At 39.3% G+C, this 24,537-nt stretch overlaps 1 protein-coding gene across 5 annotated transcripts in view; it reads left to right on the forward strand.

Moving 5' to 3' along the window:
• Positions 1–24,537, forward strand: part of FOXP1 (forkhead box P1) — a 616,360-nt gene that overhangs the window by 169,401 nt on the left and 422,422 nt on the right. The window contains exon 2 of one of the 5 annotated variants that reach the window (XM_053600809.1): positions 11,523–11,625. The exons of the other annotated variants lie outside the window; for them this stretch is intronic. The gene's annotated coding sequence lies outside the window, so the exon portion shown is untranslated. The remainder of the gene's footprint in view (positions 1–11,522; positions 11,626–24,537) is intronic. 5 annotated transcript variants of the gene reach the window in all.

The following is a 24,537-nucleotide window of genomic DNA, read 5'->3' on the forward strand; positions in this document are numbered from 1 at the left end:
CCAAGAAGGGGTGTATCAGGGGTTTACACATTGCCCCTCTGTCCTGGATCCTGCTCGCCTGGGCCCAATTGCTCTTCTCATCTTTGGCTCCTTCCCTTAATTACATATCTGTTTATTTCACAAGGAGTGAATGTTTATTGCTCAGGAGAATGAGAAAGAAAAGGAAAAAAATGCATATAGGTAATGAGGGGGGAAAGATGTAAAAATTGTTACTAGTAACATTTTGTGGTATTTCCTTCCATTGTTTTTCTAGGCATGTTAAGCGCACACACCCGTGTATGTTTTTTTAAATGAGGTCATACTGTACATGCTATTTGGTAGTTTGTCTTTTTCCTTTCAAATACATTGTGCCTTTTTCTTTTCAAATGTATTATGATATGTGTCAAAAACCAAAATAGGTAGAGAGAGATATGGTTTAGCAGCAAGGTGAGCAAACGTTAATCGGTGGAATCTGAGATGCAGATGTGGGCGGGCAGTCTGTTGTCCTTCCAACTTGTCTGGGTGTTTGAACATTTTTCTAATAAAATATTAGAGGGAAGTCCAGTGGGGGATGAAAAGGCAAATTAAGTAGTTAGAGTGTGTGTCCGTAAGGCACAGGAGCATATGTGACATCTGGCTATATTCACGTGGATGTGGACCACCCTCCCGAGTGGCAGCTCAGCATTGTATCACGTGGACAAAGCGTCATTTTTTACTGATTGGATATTTAGGTTACTTGTATGTGTTTATGTTTGAATTAGCTGAATGGCCCATTGGCTTATTGTTGGTTTTGTTTGCCGGCTTGTTTCCTCCCTCCATCTCCATGTGTCTTCAAAAGATGAAGCCCTGGGTGTGAAGCTGGGCAGTTGTTCCTGCACATCAGGAGCCAAAGCACCTATTGAAACTTCTGCCTTTACTTTTTTTCTACTCTCGCTGCAAATGTGCACAGGTGGCACATTAATTCCCCAGCCGGTTAGCCTATATTAAGCCAGGACAGTATTTTTAATTAGACAAACATACTCAACCCCAAATGTGTTTATTCTCGCTTGCCTGTTTTCTGTTTGAATTGATGCATGGTGTGAGTTGTGGTCGGGCTGCCCTGTGAGGAGGCAGAGGAGAGGTGAGGTTCAGCAGAGGCAAAGGATGAGCCCCGTCTTGTTTGGGACCACAGCTCCTATGGAGAACCTATCATTTCTTTCTGTATCTGTTGTTTCTGCTCACCCTAAGAGAGGATTTGGTTGCATCATTTTCAAGTATTCAGAGTGGCACATCCCTCTTGCTTAACATTTACTTCAAAGGGAGCTGGGCTTTCCTGTGCCTCATCTGTGGCTCTCTTTGGCTTTGTGTGTTAGTCCTTTGTCTCGCCCCCTGTGGCCAGAACACTGTGTTGTTTCCATCTTAACAGAGTCATAGCACCAAGATCAAGGCAGAGAAAGCCTTGGGGCCTCTTTGATCAGATTGGGCGCCTGAATACAATGGATATTTCAGTCCTAGAAATCTGCCCTTTACCCCACCCTGTAAACCCCACGATGTCTTTGCAGAAGGTAGTTTTGGAGGTGGTTACTTTGAGCCCTCGTGAAGTTCCAGGCAGGGCATCTGAGACTGAGAGACACTGAAAAGTTGCCCAAGGGTGCCCACATCCTCTATGTCAGTCTACCTCACCCTCTTGGTGAAGTCCCAAGGACTTTGAATAGAATGCCAAATAGAGTAAATGCGTCAAAAACAAAAACAGGTCATTTAAAGATTATAGAGATGAACACCCAGGGGCGAGACAGTGACTGCTCAGCTTGGGCACACTTCCACTTTTGGTAGCAATAACAGCATTCCTTCCCCTCTTTGAGATTTTGAGCATCACATATCATTTATAGCAGTGGCATTGTAATGTACGGTGTCTCACTGGGTGCCCCCACTGTCAGTGGGTGGGATGGGCACTGGGAATCCCACTCCCTCAACCCGGGATTGTTGATGAGCAAATCAGAGTTCTAAGTGGGAGAAGCTGTCCTAGAATTGAAGTTTCCTTCATTCAAAAGCTGGAGGGGCTTGTTTGCTCTGCCACACCGGAGGAGGACTTAATTGATGCTGTTTTGTTATAGGTCATTCTCTGAAAGAGGCCTTGCTGCCTCCTGCCAGCCTCAAGTGGTCAGAAAATAAGATAAAAAAGACCATTCAGTACCTGGTGTAATTCCACCACAGGTCTTTTTATTCTGGAAAGGGAACTGGTGCAGATCCATAAAAAAATGAACGAGTGGAGCAGGGGTGATTGGTTTGTATACCTCCTGTGTGTTGTGTGATGTCAAAGTGTAACCACCATGGGCACTTACATATGTGAATTTAAACATTATTTTACGTCCTATTGTGTGCCTCAGAAGTTGTATTGATTCTTCTACGGCAAGAGTGTCCAACCTCTTTTTCTTTCTCTGCTGCACATTGGAAGAGTAAGAGTTATGTTGGGGCACACATTAAATATGCAAACACTAATGAAAGCTGATGAGCAAACAAAGGGGCAATGAATACTTCTCGAGACATCTGACACCACAGGTAAGCAAAACAAGTCCTCACAAATGAGCATGCATTTCACAGGCCATGGGTTCGACACCCCTGTTCGTTGTCTTTGCATGCAACCAACAATGGAGCCCATTAAAGCGAAGTCTGATGATCTGCGTGTCATGGAGAAAACAGCCATGTGCTACACATGTGAAGCCATATGTGATACGGCCTCCCTCCAGTCAGTTCCAAATGAGGAAAAAACATAGTAAGTCTTTCCACTTTGAGAAGGCAAGGTGTCATGGAAGAAAGCATGTTCCATTTAAAGTCCCGATTCTTCCATGGTACATCCCCCAAAGACATCAGAATGCAAAATTGATGTTTGGGGGGAATTTAGAAAAAGATATGAAAGCAGTATTTGACATTTGTTTGATAATTCCTTTGGGAGAACACGAGAAACATTGATCCAGTTTGGGCTGGCAATTTTAAAAACATGTGAATGCTTTTTTTACTATATAAGCACAACAACACAACTTGGGTGAACAAAGAAAGCAAAGTCTTTTGTGAGTAATTAAATTTACGTCAGAAAGATAAGCTACAATTGAAAGCACACCGTAATTTCTCGGAATAGAAAAACATATTGAAACAAAAAAAAATCTACCTGAAATCTGTAAATGTTGTAATAGCCCCAGCATGGAAACAGATTTTTTTTACCTTAAAAAAAAAAAAAATTATGGGCAGTTAATTCAATAAAATATAGCAAAAGATCAATAATATCTTTAATCTTTTCAGTCTGATTATTTGCTTTTTGAAGTGGAAAATAACTCCTAGGTATAATTTGGAGAGCATTGTTTTGCGCCAGGCACTGTGCTTATTTTGTGCTTTTGGTGCTTATACCCAATTGTGTGTTCTCCCAAACTCTTGAGTGGTTAAGTACTGATATTGGCCATATTTTACAGGGGAAAGGAGCTGAGACTTTGTGAGATAAAATAACTTGCCATGCCCCACTGCTTTTAAGGAGAGAAAATGAGACTTGAACCCAGGCAATCTGACCGCACAGTTAAAACACCTAACTGCAGGGCCATATTGCTTTTACTTCAAGGCTTTTTGTTTTAAACTTTCTCACTGTTAACTTCAGAATAGCCTGAGATCACTTTCTTTCAAGATAAGTAATTCAGATTCAGGTTTCTTTTCATTCAAAAGATAGACAAACCTTAGTGTAATAGTACAACCATAGACAGATTTACTGCCAAAGAGGACACAAAGGCTGTTGTATTAGCCCATTCTCTCAATCACCCACTCACCGACTCACTCATTTGCTTGTTCATTTTCTCACTCAACAAATATCTCAGTGCTGGTTACATTCCAGGTTCTATTTCACACATTGTGATTGTGGACAAAGCCACTTCCTGATCTCTTGGCATTTACATTCTAGAAGGAGGTGAGGCAGAATTCAAACAATATATGGTATATCTTATGGTGGTAAGTGGTATGGAGAAAATAAATCAGGGAAAAGAAATGTAGAATGTGAGGAAATGTGCTATTTTTACTTAGAATCATTAAGGTTAAGGAGTCCTGAGGGCCATGAAGATATCTGAGGGGGAAGAGCATTCCTGAAGGAGAACAGTATGTGCAAAGGCCCTGTGGTGAGAGCCGCCTCCTTTAAAAGAGAATTCTGTCAATCATTTTCCTTCCTTGCTAGATTATTACAGCTTTCTCTGGGGAATATCAGTACTGATCTGTATTAAATGATGAAATGCCAAATAACCTAAACATGGCATTTCTGGTTCCCAAGATTCAGTAAATACAGGATTTAGCCAAAAAGATTTGTTCATTGTTTCTGACTCTAAGATTTATGTTTTCTAGCCAGTTTAGTAGTTTACTTTTAGTGGACTGTAGTTATCATCCTAGTGATTAGAAACCAGGCTTGGTATGTTTTTTTACTGTGGTATAATTATGATAGGCTGAGAATCTGGGCCTGCCTCTAGTTACCCATTCAGAGTAAAGGAGAAGGATCATCTTTATGCTGTGGAAATAAGTAACTCTTCCATCATGGCAGAGCAAAATACCCTTGAATCGTTTTACTATCTTGTCTGAAAGGTTCCACTTCAGTCAATAAAATGTTCTTGGACTCTGTGTTCTTAAAATTTGCTTTGCAACACCATCGCAAGTTGCTGATATCAACCCAGTGGGAATTATATTTCCTGGAAGGAAAGAATTCTGAAATCCATGATTATTGCTGGACATTCATAGCATGATGTATATTTATTTAAACACATTTTTGAATGCGTGCATGGTAATGGCTCTGTCCAAGCTTGAGTAGCTGGTTTTCAAAATTTGCTTGCTTTTCATAAAAGTTATTTCGTAAAAGTTTTTTTTCACTTTTCGTAAAAAAAAAAAAACAAAAACATTTTTTTCTGGCTCAGCACCCGTAGCACAGTAGTTACGGCACCATACACATACACCAAGGTTTGTGGGTTTGAATTCCTCCCGGACCAGCTAAACAACAATGACAACTGCAACAAAAAAATAGCCGGGTGTTGTGGTGGGCACCTGTAGTCCTAGCTACTTGGGAGGCTGAGGCAAGAGAATCGCTTAAGCCCAAAATGTTGGAGGTTGCTGTGAGCTGAGTTGCCACGGCACTGTACCGAGGGTGGCATAATGAGACGCTTTCTCAAAAAACCAAAAACAAACAAAAAACCCACCATGTTTTCTAGTGAAGGGGAGCGTAAAGGCATCAGAAACCCACTCAACAGCACTTTATTTCTGATATCCCTCAAATGGAGTAAACAGTTAAACTGTTTTGAGTTTGAATTGTGTCTGAAATATTTCCTTTATGGTTGGCAGCCCTCTGCAAAAGTTTCCGCCTGTTGCAAATGAAAAGTCTTCAAATCACACATCCCCGCCCTGCCCCCTCCCTCCCCCCAAGAAAGGTTTTGATGATAGGGACATTGTCGGGCCTTTGACTGAGCCGCACACTGCTGGGAGCTTCCAGAATAACTTTAATGTAGTTGTAGGGAAGGGAGTCGTTGGCAGCAAGGAGGATCCCTACTTGACTGCTCTCTTCCCTGATGAGGAAGAAAAGGACAGTGATCAAGCAGAAGGTCTCAAAGGAGATCTTAAATCACGGGGTAACATGAAGAATGGGATGTACACAGGCTGCTAGGGAAGCAGGCACTGAGCTCCTGAAATGCAGAAAGATGGGCAATTCCTGTACAAATGCCCAGATGACTGAGAATCCTTTCCTTATGGATTAAACAGGACCCACGTACACTAGGCTTATAGGAAGTGCTGAAATGGAGATTTCTTTTTTCCCCCCCTATTTTAGTGCTGTTTATGATCTGCCAGCAGGAATACTTCACAGCATCAAAGACATGGCCAGAAAGCAAAAAGAGGTATACACACGCATACACACATGCACATACATACACACACACGCACATATACACACACACATACACACACACACATACACACATATACATACACAGTTCTGTATACACATACATATACACAAATACACATACACACACATATGCATACACACACAGTTCTGTATACATATACGCACGTACACACATATACCCACACGTACACACATATACCCACACGTACACATATACACACGCATACACTGTTCTGTATACACATACACACACAGACAGTTCTGTATACACACATATACACACATACATACATATACAAATACACACGTATACACACAGTTCTGTATACATATACACACGTACACACATATACACACACACATATACATACACAGTTCTGTATGAACACACACATACACACAGTTCTGTAAACACACACATACATATACCCAAATACACATACACACATATACACACACATACACACATATACCCACACATACGCACATACACAGTTCTGTATACACACACATACATGTACACAAATACACATATACACATATATACACATACACACACGCATACACACACAGTTCTGTATACATATACACACGTACACACATATACCCACACGTACACACATACACACACATACACTGTTCTGTATTCACACACACAGTTCTGTATACACACATATACACACATACATACATATAAACATACACACGTATACACACAGTTCTGTATACATATACACACGTACACACATATACACACCCACATACACACATACACATACATACACAGTTCTGTATACACACACACACATACACACAGTTCTGTATACACACACATACATATACACAAATACACATACACACATAAACAGACATGCACATATACATATACACACAGTTCTGTATACATATACACACGTACACACATATACACACATACACATACATACACAGTTCTGTATACACATACACACACGTACACACAGTTCTGTGTACACACATACATATACACAAATACACATACACACATATACCCACACGTACACACATACACACACACAGTTCTGTATACACACATGTACACAAATACACAATACACACGTATACACAAATACACATAAACACACGCATACACACACAGTTCTGTATACATATACACATGTACACACATACCCACACGTACACACATATACACACTTACACTGTTCTGTATACACACACAGAGCCAGTTCTGTATACACACATATACAGACATACATACATATACACATACACATGTATACACACATACATACATATACATACACACATGTACACACATACACACATACACATACATACACAGTTCTGTATACACACACATACAGTTCTGTATACACACACATACATATACGCAAATACACATACACACATAAACAGACACGCACACATACATATACACACACAGTTCTGTATACATATACACATGTACACACATACACACACATACATTGTTCTGTATACACATACACACATATACACAGTTCTGTATACACACATACATATACACACGTACACACATATACCCACACGTACACGCACATACACACACTGTTCTGTATACACACACATACACACAGTTCTTTACACACATATACACACATACATACAAAAACACATACATATGCACACACACAGAGTTCTGTATACATATACCCACACACATACGTGTACACATATACACACACATACATACATACATGCAGAGTTCTGTATCTCACAACCCTGATACCACATATGGCCTTTCCGAAGGGAGTATTGTATGTTGTTTAGTCTTGAACTTCTTTTAAAGATAGAATGTCATTTACAATCCTTAGGCCATATGTTTACTCAGACTTAAGAAACGTGGACTAATCTTTTTCTATTTTGAGGAGTAATAAATTGAAAAGATAATTGCATAATATGGTGCATAATGTAACTCTGGCTTGAGCCATATGTGTTTAATTTTAGAAAAACATGCATGATGACAGGTTATGAAAGGATGAAACTATTTTGGTCTTTTTAAGGATTAAAAGCATGATTTTTTAATAAGCCCCCCTTCCCACCTCAGAAAAACAACCCAGTACACAAATGCAGTGAAAAGCACCCTACTGAAAGTCATTTGTTTTTGTGGTGGCCACTGGCAAAGAAAATTCAAGTTAGAGGACATAATACTTCCAAGCTCTTGTAAAATTAGATGCAGGCTTCTGTGTGCTGGGGAGAATGGGTGGCGTGTCGTTCCCAGCCTGAGAGCAGTGCGGAGTTGCTGCATTTAGAACCAAGCAGAGATTTCTCATGTGACTATCCAATTAGAAACAACCCGGGTTATGTCTTTCCTTATTGAACATGATAACATATCCGATATAAAATGTTGTGGCGGGAGAAATGTTAGATCCTTTATTCCCCTCCTTCCACAAATATTTATTGCGTATCTTCTGTGCTCCAGGCACTATACTTTGATACCTAAGTTTTAGGGTCAAGCTCGTACTCTGCTTAAGACTGCAAAGCAAGCCAGGAGGCTTATATACTATGACTCACTTTATTTTTATTTATTTATTTATTTATTTTTTATTTATTTTTGGCCGGGGCTGGGCTTGAACCCGCCACCTCCGGCATATGGGACCGGCGCCCTACCCGTTGAGCCACAGGCGCCGCCCTACTATGACTCACTTTAAAGTCAGGTTTGGAATGGGTCACTTTGCCCATGATCCTGACCTTGAGGCAGAATTGTCAGGTGTGGCAGGCAGAATAATATGTCCATAAGAAGGCTGCATCCTAATCCCTAGAACCTGGAAATACGATAAATTACATGGCAATGGGGGAATTTGTGGAATTAATATTGCTAGTCACCTGACTTTTGACTGGGGAAAGTATTCTGGAGCATCCAGGTGAGCCCAATGGAATAATAAGTGTCCTGAGGGTAAAAGAAGGGCAGGGCCTAGTGGGTCACCTTTGTAATCCAAGCACTTAGGGAGGATGAGGCAGGAGTTCAAGGCCATAATGATCTGTGATTGTGTCCCTGTACTCCAGTCTGGACAACAGAGCAAGATTCTATTTCAAAAAGGAGAAAAGAAGAGAGAGAGCCTCAGAGATTGCATCATTGCATGGGAAGGACTTGGTCCCATGAACAGAATACTTTGATTTGATTTTTACATAATGTATACACGTATCAAAACATCACGCTGTACCCCAGATACCTGAGCAATTACAAAAGTTTTGAGGTATACAAAAATCAAGGTAGAGTCCACTTGGATGGAAACAAACAAGTACGGAAATGAATGAAGCCCTCCCAGCAACACTGATTAGCTGAGCAAGTTGAAACTAACAAGTAAATCAGAAAGAATGCTGTTGACTGTGTTTTTTCCAAGTGAAATAATGGACCACAACACAGTCTGTCTCAAAACTTTCATAGTGACCGCCATAATGTGTATAATAACTTATCAATTAAAAACTCACAAAAAGATGGCGCCTTTCGCTCTGTGGTTAGGGTGATGAGTTCAAACCTGGGCTTGGCCTGCTAAAACAACAATGATGACAACTGCAACAACAAAAAAAAAATAGCCGGGCGTTGTGGTGGAGGCCTGTAGTCCCAGCTCCTTGGGAGGCTGAGGTCAGAGGACAGCTTGAGACTCTGTCTCAAAAAAAAAAAAAACCTCACAAAAAAAGAGGAAAGAAAGGAAATGGAGGGAAAGGATCCATAGGCTAAGGAATACGGGCACTCTCTAGATTGCGTGATTTGCCACTGGTGTGGCATGACACTACAGTGTGCCGTGAAAATTTTAAAGAACATTAAATTATTTTTGAAAGAAGTTCAAAACACAGTTAAGATTCTGTTTTTTACTCTTTTTAATTAACATAATTTAAGTGTGCTGCGGAAGTTTAACTATAGGTTCAAGCATGCCTTGAGATTAAAAAAGGTTGAAAAACACTGCTGTAGAAGCAGAAGTAAGAGGTAGAGAGTTACAGAAGGAATGCAGTTCTGTGGACGCTTGGTATCAGCGCCCGGGAACCCATTTCAGACCTCGGACCTCCAGAATTGTGAGATAAGGAATTTGTGTATTGTTTTAGGCTATTTAAGTTGTGATAATTTCTTTCAGCAGCAAGAGGAAACTAATTCGCTGGGGAAGGACCCCATGCCTTACGTGTTGTTGTTTTTGTTAATTTTTTGAGTCAGTCTCACTTTATCGCCCTGGGTAGAGTGCTGTAGTATCATCATGGCTCACAGAAACCTCAAACTCTTGGGCTCACGCAGTCCTCTTGCCTCAGCCTCCTGAGTAGCTGGGACTACAGGTGCCCACCACAATGCCCAGTTAAGTTTTTCTGTTTTTAGTAGAAGCGGGTCTCACTCTTGCTCAGGCTGGTCTTGAACTCTTGAATGCTAGGATTACAGATATGAGTCACCATGCCCAGTTAACACTGTTCTTAAATAAGACTGCACTTTGGAATCACCTAAAAAGCTTTTGATGCATGGGTACTCCACCTAAGAAATTTCTATTTAGTTAGCCTGCAGGGTAGTGGAATTTTGTAAGTTCCCAAGCGATTCTAATGTGCAGCCAGAGGTGCTGAATGCTGGTTTAGGGTCTCAAGCTGTAGCATCAGTATTTAACATCTGCTTTCCACCAGTTGGCTGTATGGGCAGGTTCTTTTAGCTTTAGTTTTTCCATCTGTAAAATGGGATACTGTGAACTTTTACTTAGTTCACAGGGTTGTGTAATCTAGAAAGGATGTGTGTGTGTCTCTCATGGTAATTGCTCAGTTCATGGCAGTTACTGCTTTTTCTCTTATGATGGAGATGATTTGGATACATAGGACATAGATTTCCCCAATCAGCTAAGAGTAGGCACAGAGCCTGCAGTTTCCCTGCCTTGAGTTCACAACTGCCTTAGGAGGAGCCTCTGCGATTATACCCTTTCCTTAGTGGAGAATGGCAAGCATCAGAAAAGTTCACACATCCACAGTTGCACAGATACTGAGTATGGGAGTGTAGACTTGAACCTGGGGTGCACTCTGGGTTGGGGGCTATGCCTGCCCGCTTGCTCCTTTTCTTTGGGGAGACCTCCACGTAAGGCTTGCAATCCAGATGCATGGGCGTTGATGGCTGCTGGCTGGCGTGTGCCTTTGGAGGTATTTCACAAACCATTACCAATGGCAGTCCTTGGGCTGGGGGTGGCATTTTGTTCCAGATTCTGTCTCTGCGTGATAAACTATATTGCCCTGTTGCCTGCCGTCAGGGAAAAGGAGCTTGAAAGCCATGAGAATGAGGATTCTTAACAGTTATAGGCTGTTTGCCTCTGTCTGCCGTTTAATCTAATCTCAGGTTCAGTTGATACTATTGATTAGTTTCTTTTCAAAACCCTATGACGCCTATGAGGCTTCTCCATGTGGGGTAAAATGTTATTCTTCTTCTATGTGAGTTGAGAAGAAAAGGTGAAAGTATACAATTAATTTGCCTGCACTTTCTTGTAAATTGTATGCTGGATTTCTGTGAAATGCTGTATGGAACAATATTCCAAGCAAATTATTGTTATTTACTGTGACTTTTGCCTGCATATTTAAAGTCAACAATTATGGGTGTTTTTTTTTTTTTTTTTTTTTTTTTTTTTTTCTGTGCTTAATGGCCTTTGTACAACATTTTTAGAAACCTGGTCAAGTGTCATGAAGAAAACCTGTGCCTTGGTTCTGTGATTCTTGGGAAACAAGTTAACAATATTGAGGTTCCCATTGCCTATCTCCTCTTTAAGGTAATTATCTATAGGCCATTATCGTAAGTCTCTTTTGCTTTAGAAATACCATGTCTTTTGTTATCGTTGATGTCAGTATTATTAAAAGTAAATAAAATTGAATTTGATCATCTTCAAAATTCTCTTTCTTTCACATTAAAAGTCATTGATTTTGATGGACAGTTTTGTTGTGCTGGAAATTCTATCATTCCTTGGGGCCTTTATTTTTTATCAGAGTAAGAATAAACTCTTTCCTATAAGTATGAGAGATACCCATATCTATACCTATGTCTACGTGATTAATCCTAGTCCAGTTTTCAGATAGTTCCTTCATTTTTGTGTTGCCCTTATTTCTTTACTATTTTTTAGCCATTGCCTAACGGCTTTCAGTGGTGAGTCAATATGTATTTTTTGGAAGCACTGTCTCTAGCTTTTGGAGGTCCAGGTGAGCTTTTTGTTAACATCATGGTTTCACATTCCATGTCCTGGCTGGAATGGAGAAGAATAGCTTGTGATCACTTCAGGAGGCCAGGGAGTATTGCATAGTCCACCCATAAACACATTAGGGGTTTCTGAATTGAAAGAAATCATTATTTCTAATTTGGGTTATAATAGTTCCACCAAAAATAAAACGAAACAAAAAATGAAACTTCTCCTTTTGAGAAACTGTAATAATTTGGCTTTGCTTATAAAATCTTTCACCTAATGAAGCTACATGGCTAAGTGTGTAAAAAGACAAGGTAGTTGATTGAGGGATTTTCAGACTATCTTCAGAATTAAGTCAACAGGTTATAGGGCAAGTGGGGAGTCCAACACATGTAAAAGTTGGAAGAACGTACAAGGATCAGCAGTCATCTGGGCCCCCTCCACCCTAAAACAACAGTTGTTAACACTTTGTTTTTTTGCTGTTGAGTGGATTTATTTGTTTATTTTTTATTTTTACATATACAGGTGTTTATTATTAGGTTTCCACTTTTTGCCTTCACAAAATTAAAAAGGCTTAAAATTTAACAACAATAACAATGTTTAAGATAAGGACTAGAAACAAAAAACTTGTAAAGAACGAACGAAGATAAATACATTCAGAAAAAAAATTAGGCAATTGCCTCAACGAAGTATTAAGCAATAATAATAGTAATGCAAAGAAAGTAAACAGTCACATTGTCAAATAAGAGTATGTCTGTTATAGAATGCTTTGACTCTGAGGTTCAGTATGGAGTCATTAATTAACTACTTATTATTTTTTTTCCAAAGTCTCGAAAAATAAACAAATAATATTTATAAATAAAAATAAAAGACAATTAAAAAAAAGATCATGCCAAATCTTATAGACAATAGAAAAAGAAGAAATACTTCAAAATCATTTTAGTTAATCTGGATACACCTGATATTAAAATTGGAAAAAATACATTATTATAAAAGGGAAATTACAAGGGGATTTAAAAGCAATGAAATGTTTCAGCGGTAGCTAAGATCTCCTCTACCTTTCCTCTTCCCAGTCATCACAAGGAAATTTCCATCAGGAGTTTGGGGTACTTCATTTCATTTCATTTTTATATATTTCCTTAACACAAGTAGCCTTTTTGGAGAAGGTGTATTTAGTTCAAGTTTATTATCAAAGTATATCCTAACTACTTCATGCTTTTCTTATTCAACTGTGGTTTTGAAAAAGATACAATGTAAACATATGTAACTCTTGCTTACCCTGATTGAAGTCTATATATAATTCTGTCATTTGATAATGAATTATGCTTATCCATCTTTTTTTTTTTTTAGACAGAATCTCATTCTGTTGCCTCAGGCTGCAGTGCCCTGATGTCAGCCTAGCTCTTAGCAGCTTCAAACTCCTGGGTTCAAGCCATCCTTATGCCTAAGCCCCACAAATAGCTGCGACAATAAGTGTGTGCCACAATGCCTGGCTAGTTTTTCAAGTTTTAGTAGAGATGGGTCTTGCTCTTGCTCAGGCTGATCTCAAACTTGTGGTCTCAAGAGATCCTCCGTCTCAGCCTCCCAGAGGGCTAGGATTACAAGCGTGAGCCACTGTGCCCAGCCTATTCATTCCATTATTGATAGAGGTTCATAATTCTTATTTTTACTGCAGTAAACATCTTTGCATGTGTAAGAATTTCTTGAGAGTAAATACCAGAAGTGGAGTTGGTAGGTCAATTAATTGTACTCACTAAGGTTTATCGATCCTCAGCTCAGAGCCTGCCAGCATACCAAGTGAAGAAGATGTTTTTGTGTCATTTCTTCTCTCAAGGAGTTTATAGGCTGGTGAGGAAGTTGGAGTAGGGGGGGAGGATAACTGTGCAAAATAACTCTGTATTCCAACTGGGCTGCATGGGTGCTCTGAGAAGAAAGTGATGGCTGCCTAGGTCCCCATGTCTTATGACAAATGGACTTAGGTTTGCACTGTGCCCATTCACTTTATCTGTTTGAAGAGAGATACATCACTACATTGATTGAATGGCAAGAGACTCCCCTTTAGCTGCAGGTTTTACAAGATGAGAGAAGGGAGGCATCAAGCAATTAGTCCGGCCTGAGAACAGCGATACTCCAGAGGCCCAGAGAAGGCTGTCCTGCACGCAGACTGTCTGTGTGTTCTCTCTGCCACTACTTTCAGTGGGCCAATGGAAGCTTAGAAAAGAATGTGGGAAGCAACAGCAAATAAAAATAGAATGAAAGAGAAGAAAAATATAAGAATAAAAGAGAAGAAGAATTTCCAAGTGAACAAGGCTTTCAGCTGCTGCTTCTCATCCTGAGGTGTGATACGTAGATCTATCTGTCCCATGCTTAGGTCTGACAGCTTCTGGGGAAAAGACGAATTTTTCAGTCAGTATGAGAAATGCCATCCTTACCAATTGATACCCTCCCCTGGAAGCTGCCTCACTCTCTCTCTTTTATCATTCCTCTTGATCCATCGTCTAGAGAATGCTAGAAGGCACGAGAATGTAAGTTCCAAATAGGAACTGGTGCCTGTTTTCTATCTTGGTTTATTTTCAAAAACCTTTTTGAACTTTTGAACTGTTAGTACCCAGGGGGCAATGTGCAGGGGAGTTGATAAATAAAGATAATGTTGATGTGAGTACAATTTCTTTCATATGTAACTAGAGAAGCATGTGAGTTTTAGATAAGCTTTTCTTAGAAAAAATAAAATTCTAAATGTCAAGGTTTTTTAAGTGAGGGTAGGGGAGACTGCAGCGCTGAAGGACTCATCCTTAGACTTGAGACAGACTGATTAGCAGAAACTCAGGCTGACAGCATGTAGGTAAATGTGGTTGAAGACCATTCTATTTTTATGAAATTTAGATTCCTCCCAATATGCTCTTATGAAGCCTCTGTTTATTATTGTGATTTTACTTTGTCTAAAATAGCCACTTCCTAATTCTTCCCCAAGTGTATTGAAAAATGGGGAAGGGAAGGTGTTCTATGTCTAACACAAGACATTTTACTGAGAGTTTGTTCTCTTTGCAAGTAAAACTTACAGGAAAAAAAAAATCATCCTCTTTTACTTCCTAAGTGTCTTTTGAAAATCCATGGGCTTGTATTCAAATGAAAGTAAATGTACAAGAATTATATGCAAATAAATAAACCAAAGAAGGTGTATCCTTTATAAACACCCAGTCTAAGACGTTAACGTAGTTTTTAGATTAAGTTCATGAAAGTTTTGAAATAAATGATTTCATTGCATTCATGCCAGTCCTGGGTTGAATTAGCCAGGTAATGATACTGACAAGATTTATATCAATATTGGTAACATAAGCATAATATTTCATATACTTGCCAAAAAAAATTTTTTTTTTAAATGAGCTTAGCTCCGAATTCTTTCAGGAAAACATTATGCTGCCAAGTGCAAGGTGAAAAAATGAGAGCTTATCATATTAAGAAAATGTATACATTTGCAAATAGTGGTCATAATTTTTAACATTATGTTAATTAGACTTGGCATCCTTTCAAGTTTCAGCTTGTCATCACTGTATTTAACATCTTCATTATCCTCAGAGTAACAGATCGGTATGGAACATAGGAGGCATTGGCTAGATGGTTGTTGAGTTAACAAATGAAGAAATGTTTAAATGACTTGTAGAATCATCTGTGGAGTCTCATGCAGAGATTTCACAGTAAAATGATGGTTTGTGAAAAGTGAGGAGGTTGAAGAAGCTGACTGAAATTATACATGAAATGATCGTGCCCTCAATAAAGTTTGACTGCACTGCCTTCTGATTCAATTTACTCGCTTACTTTAGGTGTGTGCATTTCAAAGGTTGAGACGTGGCAAGAGGAAATTTCATCACCATCTGAGAAGGTTGTAGGTTATCAAGTCTTTTAAGATTCCCCTCCCCCAACCACTTGTTAGTGATTCTTCCTTCTGGGTGGGTGCCGGAGCTATGTCCTGCGTGGAGTCAAGCCTTTGTATCGACTGTGAAGAAATGCACAGGGGTTTAGAACTTTAGGAACACCCAGGGGTTTAGAACTTTAGGAACACCCAAATTGTACTTATTTTAAAACCTTGTTTCTAAAACTGCATGGTGAAAGATGGTAAGTGAAAGGACATTTTTATCCTTAACGATAGACACCTTTTCATAAACCTCTGTTTTGTACATTTTGTTTTTTTACAACTTAGAATCTTTAGAGTAGGTATTATGTGAAGTGGTTTGACATCTTTAGTATTAGTTATGTGTGTGTTTTGTATGTGTATATATGTATATATACACGCATATGTAGATACTTAATATGTACGTGTATAGATACCCACATATATACACATCTGTATGTATATATTCACATACATGTGGTTTTCTAAACCGAAATAACTCAAATTTCTTTCCAAACACCAAAATCGCTTGTACGAACAGTTGAAAAGTAAATATTATAATCAGCGAGGCATCACAAATAATTTTTATGTCTAAATCAAGCTATTAAATGCTTTTTTATTTTTAAGTAGATAGGGGAATAAAATAGCTGTGTAGTTCATAAAGTGGTACGCCATTACTGCCTGCTGTGCCCAAGAATTATGCCAGCTTTTTACACTCATGAAGTAAAAGCGGATTAGAACTGCGATCAATGTATTATCCTATATTTTTTATTTTGCATTATATTTCCTTTTCGAACACCTTTGTAGACTAAATGGCTACTAATGACATAATTACAATTGTTTGTCACTACCATAATGCGTGATTTCCTATCTCATCATGAAGATGTAAGTTAGATAAAGGAGGAGTTTTGGCAGGAAGACAAAGTGCAGTGATTTATTAAAGGCCAGATGTGGTTGTTAAAAGCTTTTCTCCAGAAGGCTCGATTGAGTGATGTGAAATAGGAATGAAATCGCTCTGCACACCCTGCCTGTGGCTCTTGGTGTGAGTGACATAGTTGCTCGTGGAAGCATGACAAACGAGCCACATGTTTTATTGTTGTGTACAAATTTTATGTTGGAATTTCAACAGGGTGAGAAAGGTTCACATTAGCTTACACCAGCAAAGTAGGTGTTTGAAGGAGACTAATGAGACTAAAGGGCTGGTGATATTTTCAGTTTGCTTTAGTGCTTCATAGCAAGAACTGAAAGATCTTACATTTCTGTCAAGTTTCAAAGAGGGAAAATCCCAGAACTGTTGAGGAAAAAAAAAAGTGAGAGAGGTTAATATGAGAATTCAGAGAAATCAGAAGCAAGTGGGGACAAAATATTGCTTAAGCACTGCACGCCTCGCCTTGACATACATACAATCAGATTAGATAGATGCTTCTCAGGAAAGAGGCACAATTTCTGGTTTTAGTATTATTCACACACACAAAGCTCTGTTAAAATAATGCTAAGACACTGCAGTGATAGAAGCTATGAGTGGTTCTAAGAGTGTTTTCAAGCTCTTGGAAGAGGAGGGAAAAGAAGAAAATGGTTATACCTTTTCCCTCCGCGGTCAAAAGGTAGTGATGTTTCTGTTTCTCTTTTTACCTCTCCCCTCCTTTCTTTCTTCTTCCTCTCTCTTCCCGTCCTCTTTTCTCTCTCTCCACCCTCCTTTCTTCTACCTTCCCCCTCCTTCTCTTGAATCCCTGTAAAATTTAACATGGAGAAGGGTTATACTGTAGGATTGGATTCTATGTTGGAATTTAAACAGGGTGAGACTGAAGCCTGGAATTGTACTAAACATAGGCACTTCCCCATCTTTTCCAGTGTGGAAAAAAATACATATTTTTAAGCAGTATAAGTTGCAGATGACAAAGTTCTTCAGATTAGCCCTGTGAGACCAGCGAGAGCTCTGGTGGGGTGTTGAGACTACTGTGCCCTCACTAGTCCTGTCAGGTGAAATTGGGGGCTCTTCCTGTTGCCTCTCATCATGGCATGGGCTTGCTGGCTCTTGCATACTTAACCACTCTTGTGATTATGCTTGCATTTGTAACACTCGTCCTTTACTGTTTCTTGCCTAGTGTCAGGTCTGTAAGTTTCGCAGCGACAGAAGCTGTGTCTCCAAGGCCTGTCACATTGCCTTGCACATAATGTTCATTCAAAAAATACTTGAATGGATACAAAGAAGCGCATGTACCAACAACCTGCTTTTAACATATACTTGGACAACACTAGCAGATACATCTAGGGTAAGGCTTTGCCAAATTAGAAGTGCTTGTCTACATACAGTGCAACAAGTTGACTGCCCAAGGTACTGTAACAAACTGGTCAACAGACAGGAATGGTCGACATAAGGAACCAGGCCTGCTGTACTGATACCTACATGTGGTGCATGTCTGGTCTATGAAAATCAGGTCAACTTAAAAAGGTGGTCAGTAAGGGGAGGTGGTCAGCTATAGAGGTTCTGCTATAATTTACGGAGCAGTTTAGATGGCTCTTTTGCAGTCCCCCCCAATTTACAGTTTGGGAACTTGCAATCCAGTTAGATCTGATTCCTGATGAATGGATTTTTGCCTCTTAGGCTCTTGCAATTCTATGAACTGCCATTCAGTGGCTTATACCCAACACTTAGACAATGTAAAGTACCATGCTGGAAAGGTACACGCACTTCCACCCCTGTTTGACTCTGTCTGTTCCATTTAAAAAATATATATATATGTATGTATATTCTGTATGACTCATACTTTGAACCTTATAAAAAGATGAGTAAAATTGAAATATAAGGAGTAAAATTTCGAAGAAGTGAAATACTTAGAAGCAGGGCTGTGTGATGGGCATGAGACCTGCCTAGTCTCATAAGAGCAGTTACTCAGAAGGGACCCACATCAGGTTCAGTGCTGTTGCTGCCTTCTTAAAATTTTTTCGAAATTTTGAACAAAGGGCTCCAAATTATCATTTTGCAGTAGGCCCCACAAATTATGTAGTCATTCTTGCCTGCAAGTATGCATTCTTTCTGTCATTGTAGTCACATGGGATTTTCCATTTGCTAACTTTCTTTAGCCAACTGGAATTTGTGTTGCTTGAAGGTGGGTTGCCTCATGTCTGGTCTTACCTGACTGTAAGCTCCTGAAAGCTTGATACAGTGCGTGGGCAGAGGCCTGTCCTCACGGGACACGAGCCTGTGGGTTAGCAGCTTTGGCTTTGACTCAGACTTCCTGGGTCAAATCCTGGGTCTGCGGCTCCTCACGTTACTTAAAGTTTCCAAGCCCCGTTTCCTCATTTATAAAATGGAGATGATAATAACAAGTCTTCCTCCTCAGCCTGAGGTGAGGATTTAAGGAGACAGTGCATAGAACAGGCTTCCCGGGAGCACGGCTTGGGTCTGAGCCTCACTCGCTGCTTGGTACTGCTGCAGTCAGTGGGCACCATATTTCTAATTATATCTGACACCTATCCAGTTTCCTGCCGTTTGTGGTTGCTCCATTGAAGTTCAGGATTCTTCCCATTTTTCACAGTGCTCGAGGTCCCGTGTAGTCTGGTGCCAGAGTTCAAGGTAGTCTGAACTCTTACGACTTGACTCAGCTGTGTCCTCTCCCTCCCCTAACTGAAGCCCTAGCTCCTCCTTCTCTGCTTCCTTCTTTATGTTGGATGATTGATTAACACAGAAAGGATTTGTGTAATGAAACTCTGCATTTCGTAACCCATCTCTGTTTCCCAGTGGTTCAGAGATGCCTCTTACTCACTATATCATTAAAGGAACTAATTTTTTTTTCTGCCAAGGCATTTATAACTAATTACCCCCTTCATAAAGGAAATTTGCGAAACATTGACCATATCAAAGGATTCCATGGTCTTGGGGATGGAGGATACATTAATAGACATTGATGGTGTGGGATGTGATTCATTCATTCATTTAGCAATTACTTTTTGAAGACTTTCTGCATGCTAAGCAGTGCTGTAAGTATTGGGACTATAACTTTTAACAAAACTGCTGTTGTGTCGCCAGTATCCTAGTGAGGTCCAGATGTGAAAGAGACCACAAGGAACTGTGTCAGAGAATAGTTTTCTGTGCAGAAAACTAGAAGGATGGAATAGGGATGCCCCTGGGTCACCTTAGATGAGGTGGTCAGGTAAGGCTTCTTGGAGGAGGTGATGTTTCATCTTAAGTCTAAATGGCAAGAGGGAGGCAGCCAGAGAAGGTGGGAAGATAAGCATTCCAGACTTCAAGAACAACTAGTACTCTAACCCTGGGCTGTCACGAGCTTGGTGGATCTGAGAAAGAAAAAGAAGGCCAATGTACATGGAATGAGCATACAAGATTGAGAACAGAAAGTTTCAAGGCAGGAGAATTAGTTGGGGCCTGATGGTGTGTGATTCTGGAAGCCACCCCTCTGAGCTCTGTAGTTCTAGGTATCGTTTTCAATCTGAAAGGGAACCAGATAAGCTAAATAACTGTGAAGCAGTCTCCAGGTATGTACTAAGGGGAAGTGGATGATTTTGCCTCCGTCATCCAGTTCAGTTATTTAATTAAGAGGCGTAATGCTGAAAGGAGCACCAGAATTAGAGTCTCAAAACAAATCCTCTGGGATAAGCCATTTAGTGTCTCCAAGGATTTTCTTCATGTGTAAAACTAGTAATGCCTTTGACACAAGGTTGGAATGATGAGATGACTTAGGGCATGGGGCAACTACCTGACAAATGCAAAATCATAAGGCCACCACTATCGATGACCCTTCAGTTGATCACCTTACCTAGTAATAATGATTATTTTAAATTATAAAAATGCATTTTGGGGACAGCACCTGTGGCTCAGTGAGTTAGGGCACCGCCCCCATATACCGAGGGTAGCGGGTTTGAACCCGGCCCCGGCCAAACTACAAGAAAAAAATAGCCGGTCGTTGTGGCGGGCACCTATAGTCCCAGCTACTCAGGAGGCTGAGGCATGAGCATTGTGTAGGCCTAAGAGCTGGAGGTTGCTGTGAGCTGTGACGCCACAGCACTCTACCAAGGGTGACAGAGTGAGACTCTGTCTCTAAAAAAATAAATAAGCATTTTTAAATTAAATCATAGCTGTGTACATTAATGCAATCATGGGGTACAATGTGCTGGTTTTATATACAATTTGGAATATTTTCATCAAACTGGTTAACATAGCTTTCACAGCAAAAAATGCATTTTTCTTTAAAAGACAGGGTTTTTGTGGCCAGGCTGGAGTATAGTGGCCCAATCCTAGCTCACTGCAGCCTCGAATGCCTGTGTTCAAGTAGCCACACTCAGCCTTTGGAGTTGTGGGGACTACAGGCACATACCACCATGCTTGGTTAATTTTTTTTAGTTTTTGTAGAGATGAGGTCTTGCTTTGTTGCTTGGCTGGTCTTGAAGTCCTGGCCTTTAGCCTCCCAAAGTGCTAATAATATAGTTACCTTATTCCCTAAATCATTTCCAGATACTGGTTTATATTCAGGGATAATCTGTTTGACCTTCTTTTTTTAAGGTCCATGATTTTGGAACAAATGGCCACTACATGTGGGATTCTTGTTTCTAGATTTCTTGTCTCTTAGCTAGACTGGATTTGAAATATTGGGAAGTCTAAAAAGTAAGGTTGAAAGTTAGTTTTAAGAACTTGTCTCAATAGAGGTTCTTTTTTTTTTTTTTTTTTTACTTTACAAGGAGAGAGGGAACAGGATGTCTCTCTGTTGCCCAGACTAGTGTGCAGTGGCATTGTGATAGCTCCCTGCAACCCCTAATTCCTGGTCTCAAGCAATCTTCATGCCTCAGCCTCCCAAATAGCTGGGACTACAGGTGTGTATCACCATATCCAGCTAATTTTTCTCGTTTCTTTACTTTTTCGTTGTTTTTTTTTTTTTTTTTTTTTTTTGCTTAGACCAGAATCTCACTCTTGCTTAACCTGGTCTTGAACTTGTGAGCTCAAGCGATCTTCCTGCCTTGGCCTCCCAGAGGCTACACAATTGTTCTTATAAAACAAAATTTGTGTACTTCTAAAAATAACTGCTGATTGCCTTGGAGTTGGGCTGGTGGCTATGAACATTTATATGCTGTTCTTTGGGAGCTGGTAACTCTTTTGAAAATGTGGGCCCTATAGTTAACATTTTTGGTGCAAAAGTAGACTTTTCCTTCCATCCCCTTCTCAGAAACCCTTGCTCTGCTCAGCAGACATTTGTGTCTAAAAATCAAACGGATCACACAGTCCCTCAGTCCAGTTCTCCAAGATTTGTTTTCAGGAGCCATGTAAGTGGCCCTAGGAAATCTGAATTTTAAAATCTTAGCACTTCTTTTCTTTTATAGACACCCCTTGGAAAGATTATCTTAGATTACTGGAAGACTTCACTGTTAAGTTTTAGAGAATTTTGCATTCTGCTTAGAAATCATTTTTGAGTTTTATTATAACATTTACTAGCAGTGGTGCTAATTATTTTAAATATGACCCTGGAAATGGGCTATGTCAGCTTGAAAAGACTATTCTTAACAGAATTTGGTTTTAAAGGCAGGTTTTATAGACATTAGAGTAATACCATTGTTATCTAATTAGCATCTACTGTGTAAATGTACGTGATATTAGAGAGGCAAGTATACATAAAATTATAAATTGTGACATTTTATGAGTTTTTTTTTTAACATGAGTCTTATACAGTCATCATTATTTAACAGTGTGAAATGTGGCCTTAGACATTACATCATGTAAAGACCAGGAGACAAAAAACTGAGGATCAATTTTCGATTATAATAAAGTTTTAGTATGAGGCATTTCTGAATATGTGTCATGAATGTGAGTCATGATTTTCACACCAAACCTGACCTATTAAGATTGTGTTTCAACTTCAAGGGGTTTTCAGTATTTAAATTCTAAACCTAATTCTAGGGTTTCAAAATGATTCACATTCAAATCTACTTTTATGTTTTATAATTAAATAAGAAAATATTGCTTATACCTACATTTTTACTATTCTTAGACATATTATAATTATTTCCTTAATTTTACCAATAAAATAGCTCATTTCTTCATTAGTAAATTACAAGGCTATCTCAATAAAAAATTAGTTTAAATGTGTCTTGCCATCTCAAATAGTCATTTCAGTTTGGAATTTTCCCACTTCTTTCATTAGTTCTTTTTGTAAAATGTGAAGATACTTTCTAGGTAAATTAATCCCTTCTAAGCGGTAAAATAACTTCTTTTTTGGAAAGAGTTATTAGAGTCTTATTCTGTATAATCTTAAATACCATTTATGTTAGAATGAACAATACATGAAAAAAATTACACTATTTTAAAAAAGAACGATTACGACCTAGGCCAAGTACATTGCAATTATGTGTTCACAGAAAAGTGAGCTTTCTACTGAGGAAAGCATGATATAGATGCCCATGAAATTTCCAAAGTTTAAGTATTTTTGTAAATTAGGTTGTTCCTAGTTAAACAGGTGGCTTTAAAGGCTGGTTTCACTGTTGTTTTAATCATAGTTTAGTTACCATGGAGAAATATGCAAGTTAGCATTTATACACAGAAGTGAAATTTATGCTGCATAGATAATAGCCTAAATTTAGCTTGACTTAAGTTTACCACTTCCTTTAAAAAAAAAAAACAAAAAATAATAATAATATATCACATACATCCATTAACAAGTTAATTTCTTTAAATGCTACTGTTATATTTATAGAGAATTTCTTTTCTTAGGCATTACTGGACATCTTTGTCACTGTGACCTCTTCCATTGCTGAGCATAATATAACATATTATATCTGATTTGCTCTAATTTTGTCACCCTTAGGTTTAATAAAAGGCTTTGCCAAGTTTAAAATTAGTTATGTGGTGAGAAAGTAATGTTTGGACACACTGCATCTACTTGGGTTTTATAAAAGACTGTTATTTTCTACTGAAAATGTTCAGACAGTGTACAGTGCTGATAGGACCAATCTGATCTCAGAGCCCAGCAATAATTTTGATTACCATTTAGATATGTTTCTTTTTCCTAATGAACTATTTTGATCTTAAAGCCTTCTTCACTGGGTAATAGATTTTTCAGTCTGAATTAAGATGTTCGTCTGTGTGGAATCCAGCAACCGTGAGCTGCCTCTCCTGCCGTTCCCTTTCCCCAGCACCTCTGAGCGAAGGCTAAGTTTTCAAGGACAAATGTAGTAAAAGTGTCCTGATCCAACATGAGGTCCCCAGTACAGAGAGAGAGCAGCAGATCCCTTTCAACACCAGCTGTTCTCACAGATATAGATTGCTGCAGTGAAATTTTCTTAATATAATTCAGGAAGCTCTAGAGAATTCTCCAAAACAACTGTGCCAACAAGGAAAATGTTGAATTTTTCATCAGCTGCCCAATGCTGAGAGTTAGTGGGCAATCCGTTCATTCATGACCAGATGTTCAGTGTAGTAACGCTCTGCAGTTAACTTGAACCTTGTGGCCTGTTTACCATTGGCTGCAAGGACGTTGGCAGCAACCTGGCATTGGAGAATTGAGGCCAGCACAGGCGAAAGACCAGAGTGTGTGTCTGTGGCTTCCTGGTTTTCACCAGCGACCAGACAAGGTAGGGAGTGATGAAAGAAAGGAATGATATCACATCAATCATTT

Source organism: Nycticebus coucang, chromosome 8 (genome assembly GCF_027406575.1).
Source record: "Nycticebus coucang isolate mNycCou1 chromosome 8, mNycCou1.pri, whole genome shotgun sequence".
In the NCBI taxonomy this organism is placed as follows: domain Eukaryota; kingdom Metazoa; phylum Chordata; class Mammalia; order Primates; family Lorisidae; genus Nycticebus; species Nycticebus coucang.